Below are 13,762 nucleotides of genomic sequence, written 5' to 3'. Positions count from 1 at the left end.
TTTACAGTTAAAGTAGCCTTTCCCCTTTATTTCATTGCGATACTTTGAGACTGTAGAAATATGAGATTAAAAAACTCTTCAAATAAATATATTTGTGAGGTTATGAGATTTCAGTAATGGGAAGGGACAGATTGATAAACAATGCATGTGAAAATGGTATGGATCAGAGACAGATCGATCCATACTGTTATTTCTACTGTAGTCTGAATGACCTTGTTTTTTCCAGCAGTCAATATTGATATGAAGTAGAAGAAAGAAGAATCACAATGGAGTGGTGCTGCTTAAAAAAATCTGTTGCTGATCTCCATGGGTCATATAATCTTTTAGCTCTACTTGCTCCATGGCCTTGTGTAGGGATGCACACATGCACAGAAAGCTGGGTGTTATGTAAACATTGCACTGCTGCCACAAACATAAACAACCAGATTTATTCCCAGTGTGATTATTTTCCAAAGACCAATGGTTTGTTGATGCCCAGGATATGTCATAACATTTAGCTTTCAAGCTTTCCTTAGCCACTATAAATTATGGTTTCAAGATGAGAGGAGTCTAAATATTTAATATTGCCCAGAAACTCACTCAGGTTGAATTCTTGTCTTTCCTTTTCTTGTTTGCATAGGTTCTTCTTTTTCCTGTCAGGGGCTGGCACCTTGATGGAGACAGCTGTCAGCTCCAGACTAATCATCTTTCTTCCAGCTGGGGCAACCCAGTCTGACACTTATGGGATGTCAGTCAGTGCCAGTTCTGTCATAACGCCATTCAAATCCTAGTTAACTAGAGCCAATGCAGTTAACTGTCTGACAGGGAAAGACTCATAATATGCCACCTTATTCCCTCTTTTGGAAAATAAATTATTCAGAGAGGTAACACTGTTGACAGAAGTGGCTGTGCTCCCTTTAAAAACTGTCCTCATTTCACAAATATAGTCTGATCAATAGATGTCTGACCTTGGAGGAAGATGAAATCTACAGCTCTTGGTTTTCTTTCTCTATTATCCATCAACATTATGTATTTCCCCTCCAGGCATACTGTAAGTAATGAGAAAATCTGCAAAAAATTGAAATCCATACTATTCAGACCAAAGCTTTTTGCTTGCATAAGCACTGGTTAAGCAGAGGTCACTCTTCAGCATATTCTTCAGTTGGATTACTCCACTGATTTCAAGAGGTTTCAGGCACTCTCAACCAAGGAGCTAAATTCAGAGTAGCTGCTACTTCCACTTGAAGTATCCCATTGAAGTCAGTGGAACCATATTAGCCATGCCTTGAATTCCATCAGTTGCAGTAGGAACTGCAAAGATATTAGCTTAAAACATTTCCTCAGGAATCTTTGCACCGTTCTGGAATCATCTCCAGTCCTCTGTTTTTATAGCATGCTGTGCACTGAGGAGCTGAGCTGATTTATTTCCCACTCAAATGCCGTGTAACCCAAACGAGGGGAAAAAAGGTGTCTTTCCAGTACAACAATCCTGCTCTATTCTCTTCAAAGAACTCTGAAGTGGAAAGGTGGTATACTAATTTGATGGGTCCCTCTCATATCAACCATTCAGAAGCTTCAGAATATCTCTAGACAAATGCAGAATCTGCTTTAAAATGCAGCCAGGATCGATCGGTTTGTTTTCTTTGCAGTTGCAACTGTTCCCAGGAGCAAAATAACCCAAGTAAAAGAAACAACGAAACTGAAAAAGAACTGATTTTTACTGCAGGGAGCCAGCCAGCATACAAAACGTGAGATTACTAGGTTTGGTCTTTTTTTTTTTTAGAGAATGAAGGTGTAGTTGTTTCTTTTCTTTCCCTTTTGCGGAGTGTGTGATGTGAGAATTGTTACTACTATTGGACCCTCTTTCTCCCTTCCCTTCCCCAGGCAATCTTTAGTATCCTGTTCCAGATGCCTCTCTGCAGGCATTGTTTAGAATATATCTCCTACTGTTTGTTCCAAGCACCAGGATATCTTATAAGGTACTAGGAAAAGCATCTTGTTGCAAAATTGCCAGCAGGCTATAATTCACCTAACAGGGTGTTTTACAGTGCAAAAGAGTAATGGTGGCTTGGCACTTTGCAGCTATCCCTTTAGACTAACTGTTCAGGTTTGTTTGTACTTTTTAATGAATGACCAGACACATGCATGTAAATGTTTGCTGGAAATGCATGTGTATGGGTGGAAGTGCTTACAATTTTATGATTTTTTCCTTTGTGCATGGAATAAAGCTACCAGAGCTGGGCTGCAAAAATCAGGATGAACCCTTGGATGGCAGCCAAGAGTTAGAGCTTTCTCTATTTCTTTGCTGCCATCTAGTGGCCATGCAGATCTTTGTGGCCCACCCTCTGGCCGCTGTAGCATGGAATAGCGAAAGGGGTGAGACAATGTTGGTTGCTCTCAGAATGTGACCCTGAAGGAATTGTTTTTGCATACTGCTATGGCTGCGATGAAGAGACAGCACCAATTAGTTCATGGTGCTCCTGCCCATTCTCTGCATTTCAAACTTGGCAGAAGTGAGGATGAATACAGATTGCCTTAGAGTGGGTTGCCAGGGATAGAGGTGCCATATGGAAGTGTGCTCATTCTGGATCCAGTCCCATATTCCACTGTGGTAGCCAGCAGCATTCAAAAAATGTGTTACCATAAATCATAGCAGCACAACTTTTTGGAGTTGAGGACCACACGTGGGGCTTCTGAAATGTATTAGGAGCTCAGAAGTGAGCAGGACAAGACTGGGGTGGGCGTAGTCAAAGCTGAAAATGAATATGTCTAGAATAATCTTTCTTGAATTCTGTCCATTTTCTTTCATAAACCAAATTTACTGTGGGTTCTTTTTCACGTTCTCCTCTCTGTGATATGGGCATGACCATAACTGTTACAACTGTTTATAGAGGTCATGTCCTCATGACATAACCTTTGCCACATCCCCAACAGCATGCATGGGAGATAGCCTTAATTTGTCCTTAGCTATTTCAGTTTTAAAGTAGTATTTTCCATCTTCTCCTGATACAAGCCTTGGTGTGTGAATGAGGTACATTCTTGATAATGACGTGTTGAGAGGCGGTCCTCTGCCAAGCTCCTATTGGCTGATTAAAGCTGCTGCAGGCAGCTTTAACTTTCTTCCAGTACTGGGCACTGTACGAATAGAAGAGAATTATATATAGCTCAGGGTTGAACTGTACAGTCCTTGGTGTTCTCTGGGCCTGCTTGTTTGCAGACATTTCAATATCTGACTAGATAACGTCATCAGTGCTAGTAGGTGTGGGGTTTGCTCCTTGTTTACATACAGTGGCTTGCCCTGCCAGTGTTGGTGGGGGTGTGGTTTTCTCCTTGGCAGTTCTTTGATTAGGATATTGTTTCTGCTTGTTTGTTTGTCTGGTGTTAATCTCTGCTTATCCAGGTGTAGGCTGCTGGAGAGGATGTGTTCTGGTCTTTTTGTTTCCTTCTTAGCTTTTTATTGTCTCTTTTGAATGGTGTGTAAATATGCTTTATTTCTATGTGTCTATTGATGGCTGATGTGTCTGAGTGCCAAGCTTCCAGAAATTCCCTAGCATTTTTGGATTTAGTTTGGTCTAGGATGCTCAGAGTTTCCCAGTTGAAACTATGGTTGAGTCTGTCCATCTCTTGTGAGATTAAGTAGTTTTCATGGTGTCTTCTGACTGCTAGTTGGTGTTCATGGATGTGCTCTGCTAGTCTTCTGCCTGTCTGTCCTACAGAGTGGCTGTTACAGTCCTTACACAGTATGTTGTAGATGACTCCTGTTTCTTCTTCTTGGGCTACTTTTGGTTTACTTAAGATGTTTTGGGGTTTTTTAGTTGATTTGTATGCTGCGATGATGCTGTGTGGTTGTAATAATCTGTTGGTTGTTTCTGAGATGTTTTTGATTTATGGTAGTATTATCCTTTTCATAGCTTTTGTTGGTTGTGCTATAGTGGGTTGAGTGGTCAGGCAGGTTTTGATAAACTTGTGTGGGTATCCATTTTGTTGGAAGATGCTGTGTAGGTGATCTGTTTCCTTTTCTGGTGTTCTGGGTTGCTGCAGTGCATTTGTTCTCATCTGAATAATGTTCTTACACAGCTCCTCTTGTAGGAGGTTGGGTCGTTACTTTGGTAATGGAGTACTTGGTTAGTGTGGATTGTTTTTCGATTGACTTGTGTTTCTAATTTGCCATCATTTCCTCTGCTGATGAGGATATCCAGGAAGGATAATGTGTTGTTGTTTTCTTTTTCCCTTGTGAATTTTATTCCTTTGAAGAAGATGTTGATTGTTTTATGTGTTTTCTCTAGTTGTTCCTTTTTTATTATGACAAAGGTGTTGTCTACATACCAGGTCCATACTTTTGGTTCTATGTGTGGGAGTGCTATAGTTTCTAGATGCTGCATTACAGTCTCTGCTATGAGTCCTGAGAGTGGTAATCCCACGGGTGCTCCTCTGATTTGTTGGTATATTTGTCCATCAAATTGAAAGTAGGTAGTGAAGCAGAGATTGATGAGGTCCATGATTCTGTGTATTTCGATCTTAGTGTATTTGGTTAGGTCAGGTGTATTGTTGATGAAGATTCTCAGTCATCCAGGAGGAATTGTCTGGAGGCTGAGTCATGGCAACTGGACTTCTTTTCTTTTTGGTTTGATACGTTTCACTGCTTGTCCAAACAGCTCCTTCAGTCTAGAAAGTTGGTTAGGGGGATGTATTGTGTAGTACTGCTGCCATGGCTTCTTTCGCTAGTTCTGGGTCTATGGATGTAAAGAGGTTTTATTTGCCTTCTACCTGATTCCTTCACTACTTTGGATTCAGAATTAAACATTGCCTCTGAATTCCTGAAGTTTGTCTCTTTGTGCAGACTTGGATGAGCTGCTGATGCTTCTCAACACCCTACACCGTAGCCCATTCCATTTAGAAGGGATGGGACTCTTTGGGAAGGAAATGCATTAGGGACTCAACTTTCTAAAATTCTTTTGGTCAGCACAATATTGGATTTACCACCCTTAGACTTTCAGTTCTAATTTTGATAGACATTTTCCACTTTTTTAATATTCAAAAGTATCTTCAGGGAATCTCATTTATACCTTATCATGAGGGAATAGGTGCTTTAAAGCTTTGTTCTCCGCTACATTTCCAGACTGGATCTGCTCCCTCCCCCCACCATAGAATTGCAATCCCTTTGGGGGGGGGGGCAATGTAAAAAATGTGATATATCTTTGGAAATAAAAATTGCAGGTCTTGGAAAAGGGTAGTCCAGAACTGGGACTATAATGCTGGGAGATGCTTACAGCCACCTAATCACCCAACAGGATGCCAATCTGGATTTGGTTCTCTGTAGTTACTTTTGAATTTAGAACAGAAAAAAGGTGTAATTGCTGACTGTGTCTTTAAAATAGTATGTAATTTGACCCTCTATTATTTATACAATTTATTTCCACCTCTCTCTGCAGAGGGTACACAAGGCAGCTGCAACAAATGTTACCAATCTGATACTATTCAGATCTTTTGATAGAATAAAACCCAAAATTCTCCAGTTACTATACTAGTAGGAGTTCTTGGAGCTGGAGTTACAATCAATGAATATGTTCATATGAGAGAGTTAAATTAATATGGAACTAAGACTACAGTTAAGAGTATACACATTTCTAAGTTTAAGAGTTACACTATTGTACAACTTGAGGCCACCAGTTTGGTAAAGGCTGGACTAGATTAATATAGCTTTCCATTGTATTAATTTTTAGAGAACAAAACCCCTCATCTACCAAATTTGAATGAACTCAGGGGTTCCTATTAATTTTAAAACAAATAAGCTCTGGTTTAAAAGAGAGAGAGAGAGTGTGTGTACACACATACCCTTTATATGTATTTATGAACATATGTATGTGTGTATGTGTGATATAGGCCCCTTTAAATAGGCCCCTTCAAAAGTCTTGTGTGGTCTTTCTTCAAGTCTTTTGCAATTTCCTTTAAACAAAATCTGGCACTGAGTGTGCTTCTACCGAGGTGTGTGTATGTGTGTGTGAATAGAAATGTTAATGCCTAGAGAAAAATCTCTTCCATGATTGTGAATGTAGATAGAGAAATGTATTACTACTGCTAATGAAACAACTTACAGAAACACAGATAGTTAAAACAGTATCCCACAAATGTACGATTGACTTCAGCAGTACTATGGAACTCGGTGGCAGGAATCCCTTTTACCCACCAGAGAGGTTTCTCCTAAGAACTAGAAGCCAGCCTTCTCTCCAAGTCATTCCCTTCCCAGAGTTGTCTTGGAGTTCTCCACTCACTGCTGGTTGGCAGTCTCAAAGCTATCATGCATATTAAAGGCACAGTACAAATTAAACCAGCTGTTCATTTCCCTTGGTTGAACAACTCTATACTCTTCTTGGATTGGTTCCCAAATATTTCTCCTCAGTCTCTGCATACCTCTCTCCAGTCCCAATCAGCTGGGCACCTTTTCTGCTCCTTAGTCAGTGCCAGCTGCTTTTGTCAACTGAAATGTCTGCTCCCCATAGCCCTAGGTGGCTCTGCCTCTGTATAGCTCCACAGAGGAGAATCCTTGACTGGCAGAACTGCTTCAAGGCAAAATCCTCCTGTTTCTCCTTTCTACCCAGCAGTAGCAGATGATTCCTTGCAATACTGTGTGGCTGCTGCTTTAAAGCTGCTACCCTGGGTTCAAAGCCACAGCAAGATGCACAGCAGCTTTTCCACTGTCTTCTGCCTGCTCCTGGGCTAGATCCCTTCCCTTGCCTTCCCTTCCCTTCCCTTCCCTTCAGTCCAATCCAATCCAATCCAATCCAATCCAATCCAATCCAATCCAATCCAATCCAATCCAATCCCTCTTTTTCTTCCTTGCTTTGCATCTTGGCTCTTGCAAACCTTGATCCTCCCCCAGTTAATTTACTGGGCCATTTTCTCACTAGTGAAGTTTGCAAGCCTTTCTCTCCTCTGTTGAATGAGCCTTGCTAATCAAGACATATTCCTCTACATCCCAGGCTGCACCTCTTTCCAGTTAATTGCAAGGAGTAGAACATGCGTGAAGAGGTTGTTGCAGGGAGAAATGGCCCGTGTTCTTCTTCCTCCTGGCCATGCCACTTGTGGTATCCCATGTCGTCTCTCCCCTGGCCATGTGCCTTTCTCATGCACCCTGCTCCACACTTTTATATCTTTCCTAATTCTTGAAATTTGTTTTTTTGTTTGGAAAAAGAAGCCCTCTCACTTTTGTGGTCTACTGGCTCCATCAAGATGCCAGCAGTCACCTTATCCCTTCCCTTAGTCTCTAGCCTTTGTTAGCCTTAGCAGCTCTGAGAATAGCTAGTTATAGACCCTTTCAGACAGATTTCAAGTCTCTTACTTCTCTCGGCAAACTTCCACCAGTTGCATCAAGCATGAATTCTTTTATTTATTTTCAACTTTCATGCAACCTTCTATGTTGCAGTTGGATATATCATGAAAGAACTATAAAAAGCACCCCTTTTAATGGTAATTTGCATATACTGCTGCTAAGAATAGAAATTTAAACAAGGTGTTTTAATGAGATTAAGATGATTATTTGTATAAGAAGCTGGTTTGTCATATACAGGGTTGTGTAGCACTTTGCTTCTGATCTCAAAGAAGTCATTCATAGTATCCAAAATACATTTTGGACATCAAATCCAAAGTATTGCAAAACCCTAGTATATACCTTGAAGGAGTGTGTAGTCTGCACTATTCTTAGAAAAGGAATGGAATTATATTTTAAATAGTGCTGATGTCCACATCACAGGATCTGAATGACAAAAGTATATCTCTAATATAATGGATATAATCTAACAACAGTGATTGAATGAATTCACAAACTTTTTTTGTGTGATAAATAAGATACTGTTGGTTAGACTGCATGTATCTTTTGAGGCAGGTAGCAGTTTGGAGCAAATGTTGGTATAGCTACTTATTAGATTTGGCTAAGTTGTAATCCTCTGATCCCTGGAAGAATACCCCAGGGACCAGAGTGTTTATTGGGATTCCCCCACTAAGACTGAACAGATTTCAGAGGAGAAAACCACAACTTTGGAGCCCCACATGGATTCCCTGGGTTCTCTGTATTGGATTTCCCCCTTTAGAAAGAGGAAAGGGGAAAATGTATCCCTATACTGAAGTATATTTAGATTGACATCAAGCAAATTGATGATATTTGTTCCTAAGAGAACAAAAAACTCCTACGTATACTGTATGTGCTTGGTTGTAAGGGTCACTGAGCTTGTTTCAGCTGCCTCCCGGTAAGTGTATGCAGGATTGGAGTCTACGATATTTCCTCAAATATTTACATTCTCTGTCATTTCTGAAATCACACAAGCTAAATACAACTGGAGACATATAGTTGTTCAGCCTTGTTATATTGCATTCTCTACCAAACCAAGTGGGGATAGAAGTTGGTCTGACCTAATATTATGTTGATTCCAAAATAATAACATTTGTTATTTGCAGGATCTGCCATAAATTGAGTTGTGGCAGTTATGTGGTTATTTCAGAGAAGCAATTTCAGAGCTCATTAAATAGATCATATGTTGCTTACACATTACATTAACCCCACTAGTGCTTAAAGATGGATGACATACTTTCAGTGAATAAGCAATTTTATTGCTCTTAGTGCAAAAGGCAATCCTGGGGAAATAAATTAGGCAATATATGTCTTCATTAAACAAGTCAGCTACACCTTAAGAAGCTAAGGCATACCAAATATATACAGGGGTTCAAAATTTTAGAGTGGAGAACTTTATTAAACCTTGTTCAATGTTTTAGTAGTTTTCTTAATCAATGCTATTTCTCTCCTGCATACGTAACTTTTCCCCCATACATGATCCCAACTGATCAGTAGTCAGCTAATACATAGGGTTATTGAGCTAACTGAATGCCACTGAAGGAAAATGCATCTGAAATGAAATTAAAAATTAATAATGTTTTTTCATTGAAAGACAATGGTCACTTAAAAGGGTGGGACAATTTGTGCACATTGTTGAAAATGATCATAAAAATATATTTTGTCAAAGATGGGACAATCTATCGATTTTTTATTTCATTCGGAATCTCATCTTTCCACTAAATTTCTTTTCTCCCATTAGTGAATAAAGTTTCATTTAATATATACACACACACACACACACACACACACACAAAAATAGGTACACATTTTAGAACACATTTGCCTAATGTATGTAGATTTGTACCTTTGTTTATGTCAGTGTTTACATTTTTATAAAGAATTTCCCCAATTTCCTTTGTATGTGATCTTCCTGAATGTCGTGTGCCTCTATGATTTTTGCTTTAAGATCTGCATTGAAAAATTAGGAGAAGCACAGTATTTTGAAGCATGGCCATTTTGTTTCACATGTTGATTCAGAAAATATTAATTACATAAATTCATATTAAAATATCATCTAAATGCATTTCTGCTTCCTGTCTATTTTTAATTCATTCTTAATCAAATAAGAACAACTTTAGCAGTGCTACAGAGGACCTATAGATAAGTGGCCTATAGATTCCATCATGCTACATAAGCAATTGGCAGAAGGTAGTGGGGGGTGGGTGGGGGACCAGGGGAAAATATGATAAACAGCACTGTGAAATACTATCCTACTGTTAACATTTCTTTTGCCCTTCAATTAGTGACCACCCTTGTTCCTACGGGCACAGAGCTTCATTGCCTTTTCAGATTTGTCCTGCTGAAACTAGCCTTACTAGCCTTTATTAAATTAACTAGTATTTGAGGCTTGCTACAAGAAAGATATTGATAGGATATCAAAGGGAAGCTTGTATATTTAAGAAATATCATGCTTCCAAATGAATTAAATCTCTAATATGTATACTGACCACTGCTTAATAACATTTTAAAAGGTCTTCTGAATATGCGGTAGCCGATATGAAACCTTCTTTGGAATCAGGAAAGCAGCGATGCCTTTTCCCCAGCCTGCACAGCTGCTTCAGAAGCTATTCCTGGCTGTCTCTGTATATATGTGAAGACATGCACAACTCTGGAGACAGCCAGGAGCAGAGGTGGACAATCTTATTTAGGCTGGTGACTGCACTCAGCTATTTGAGCTTTCTCAGGGCTGTAATCTTGGAAGCAGGAAACTTCCTGATGAAGAGAGAGTGGGAGTAAAGTCAGTAAGATGCTTAAATATTCAGAAGTTCTAAAGTATCCTTTAGGTTAAAAAAAAAAAAAAAAAACAGAAACAAAGAAGCATATTATTAATTCTGATATATTGTTGGTTGTCTTCCTTTGCATTGAACTTCCTAATTGTAGACTATAGATTATTTCAAATAATTAAAGGGTAAACCAGTCTAATTTTTAAGACATATTGACATGTGTTACAATACTATAAAATGCTTATGTTGTGTTGTGTGAAAGATCTACTAGAATTTAGCTGCATATTCTAAGGACACTTAAAATGGCACAGTCTGATCAGTAGCATTAAGTTGTAGAAAAGCTCTGAAATAAAATGAAAATCACTTTAGGAATTCCAGTATGAGGAAGCATCAGGTTCTGGTGATAATTTTATTAACCTGAAACCCTGGGTGATTTTTTTTTTTTTTTATGGAAATAATAGCTCCTGAACAGGTAGTGCAAATGGCAGCTATGACAGTCTTTGGCCAAGTTCTTTAGCCTAGATGCTAGATGCTAGGAGAAAAATGGAAGAAAAGAATATATATATACCACTTTGAGCTCCTGGATAAAAAGTGGTAACGTTAACAAACAAACAAACGAATAGATAAAATTATAATTAGGATGTTCTTTGTAATTTAAAGATGAAACATAAGAGCATACTAAAAGTTCACATTTAAATGGCCAGACTTTTCATCAACATGCTATTTTTACTATTTTGGCATTTTTATAAGTTATATATTTTGCCAACTAATTTTATTGATAATTTTGTTGTAATCTGTCAGGAACTAACAGTAACAACAATATACAGTATGATTGCCAAAAACAACCTTTGCCAACCCTTACAATTTGAACAGGTTACAGTCAAAATCCACCCTATCACAAACAGTAAAGCAGCAGTAAAGAGAGAGGAAATTTCAATCAGTAGCATAAATCATGCTCACAGCATCCATGTCTTCATCCATTCATAAAACGTACACCTAGGACATTTGTAATAATCCCAAATTATGGCTGGGGAACTCATGTTTCTTCTATCCCTTCTTGTCCCCTAACTTTCACCTTCTCAGTCCTAGGCTCCCCATTCACCAAGATAATGAAAAACCTATTCCACCATTGATGGTTCCCTTAACTCACATCAAATGGAGAAGCTGGCACTGTGATCATCAGAAGCAGATTTTGTAGCTGGCTTTGCTCTCCTAGCCATATAGCGACAGGGAACCATGATTTGCAGGGTTCACAGCTAGATGATATCTGCTCCTCTTCTGGTATATCAGTGCCACTAATTATCTGTCAAACAGTGTGTTTCATAGTATCACTGTAATGTATGAAGCATTGGTTCAGCTGTTAGGTAGGAAGGAGATGTGAATCCCAATGTCATTTGGAAAAACAATTGGCTTCCATGAAAAGCCCTGCTTTGATGAAAAGGCCTGAGAAACTTAGGCAAGTGCATCTAACATTAATTTGTACACTTTATATTACACGTATAATGTAGAAATTTATCAGCAACACTTATGGGGTGGTGGGTTATTTAGGAAGTTTTTGTTTGTTTCTTGAGTAGCTTATGTGGCCTATCTTAAGCTTGTTTATAAAACAGCAGCAACATACGGGGGATACAGTCAAGATAATAATGCTTTCATGGGCTGAGTATTTTCATTCATCAGAATTGGGATTTTACTAGTTCACTGCGATGCAGTGGTTGGACTCAATTCAGTGATATCTGGGTTCAGTTGTCCACTGAACTGTAAATATGACAGATGACATTTAAAACTATAAATCTTGAAATCTATATCCATAAATTTGTAGATCTGAATCCATAAACCTGTTCAGTTCATAAAAGGGATGAATGAATCTGTTACAATCGACTTAGCTCAGTTTTCATCAGTTGTCAACCTGTCTTTACATGCACTAGTATTTATAGACTGCTTTCTCCCAAATGTAACTTAGGCTGCATACAACAAATGAGGAAGACATCAATTTAAAAACAAACAAAACCATATCAAAGTATTGGAACATAGGTTCTGCATGCTCCAAAAAGAACTCGTATGAAAGGCTTCAGACCCAGCATGAGCACAGCATCTCTCTATTCATCTTTCAATTTTCAGTATTGGTTTTGCTGTTGTTTTGCTGTTGTGTCTAGTTCTGTGCTTTAGACCAAGCTTAAGCATGACCACCACACTTCTCTGCTATTCATTAAAGCATCCCTGTGAACTTGAAAAAAGGGGTAACTGCTTTAAGGAACAAACACTTAATATGACTCATAAATCAGTCGCTCAGAATATTTTTAGGTTTGCCTAGAAGCCTAAAAAAAAGTCTGTGTGTGTGTGAGTGTGTGAATACATAGGAGAAGTGCAGGGAATTAATTTTAAAAAGTACAATGAAAATAAAACTTTACACTTTTTAAATTAAAAAAGATGAAATTGCATGAACTATGCAACTTTGCATGACAGTTGATGTCGGGTGATATACAAATTGAATAAAATAAATAAATAAACACAAATTTTAAAATCATCTTAATTTTTGAAATCTTTTACATTTTTGAAAGATTGATTTATTAATGGGCTGCTTGTGACATTTTGTGGATGTATGCAGTGGTACCCACTCCCAAGAAAATATTAACCATTATCCTAAGCACTTAAAGCTTCAAACTAAACTAATTCTTTAAATTCAGCCATATAAATTAAAGGTAATGAATGGATATCTTTCAGTCTTGGTGTGATGTATTCCTAGTACCACGCACCAGTTAGTCTGACTGATATATTTTTCACCAAGTGGAGCGTCTGAATTCACCCCTAGGCAAATGTCCAGGCATGATGTATTCAGGGACAGATGATTCCTATCAAAGCCTTTTGATATCAACGGCTTTTGATAGGAATGATTAAAACTGCCTCACTAAGCATAATTGTTCAAGCATACTCTGCTTGTCAATAGAGAGTAGCTTAGATTCAAGGAAACTTTGGGAGCTATGAACCTGATCTTTTGGGGGATAGGATTCTCTTCTAGAACAGTTTCATTTCTAATCTTTGAGCCTGACATTGTACTGACCATCAGCATTTCTGGTGTTTCTGAACATAAAGGTATATTCACCTAGCCCATTGTGGAACCTAGGAAATATTCAGTGACCCAGACTGCCTTCTTGAAGGTAGGTAATAAAGACCAATAGACCTATGTTTCATGGCAATAATGGGAGTTTTCAGCTATCCTGACATCTGCTGGAGACCTAATTCTGCCAAGACTTTTGTCCAACAAATTCCAGTCTTGCTGATAACTACATTTCTCAGAAGATGGAGTGCAGTACAAGGGGTGCAGCTATTCTTGGACTTAAGCCTTACCAACAGGGAGGAAATGGTTGAAGGTTGAAGAAATGGAGGTGACTGGAAGATCCAATGGCTTGAAATCCAGTAGGAGAAAAATGTCGGAAGGATGCAAAACCCTGAGAAATGAAGTACTGAAGGTGTAACTGCAAACAATTCCTATTAGAAGGAGAAATGGGGGAATATCTCAAGAGACCAGCATGGATACACCAAGAGCTAAAGAAAAAGAAAATAAAAAGGGAGATATGTAAGAAATGGAATGAGGAGTATAAAACCAAAGAAGAATACAAATACAAATCAGTTGCCAAGAACTACAGAGATTGCATAAGAAACAGTGAAATTCAGA

The sequence above is a fragment of the Python bivittatus genome, unplaced genomic scaffold (genome assembly GCF_059951505.1).
Source record: "Python bivittatus isolate LINGU-HERP-01145 unplaced genomic scaffold, Pbiv_v1 ctg000480_np1212, whole genome shotgun sequence".
NCBI lineage: Eukaryota > Metazoa > Chordata > Lepidosauria > Squamata > Pythonidae > Python > Python bivittatus.
Note: the sequence above shows the minus strand (reverse complement) of the source record.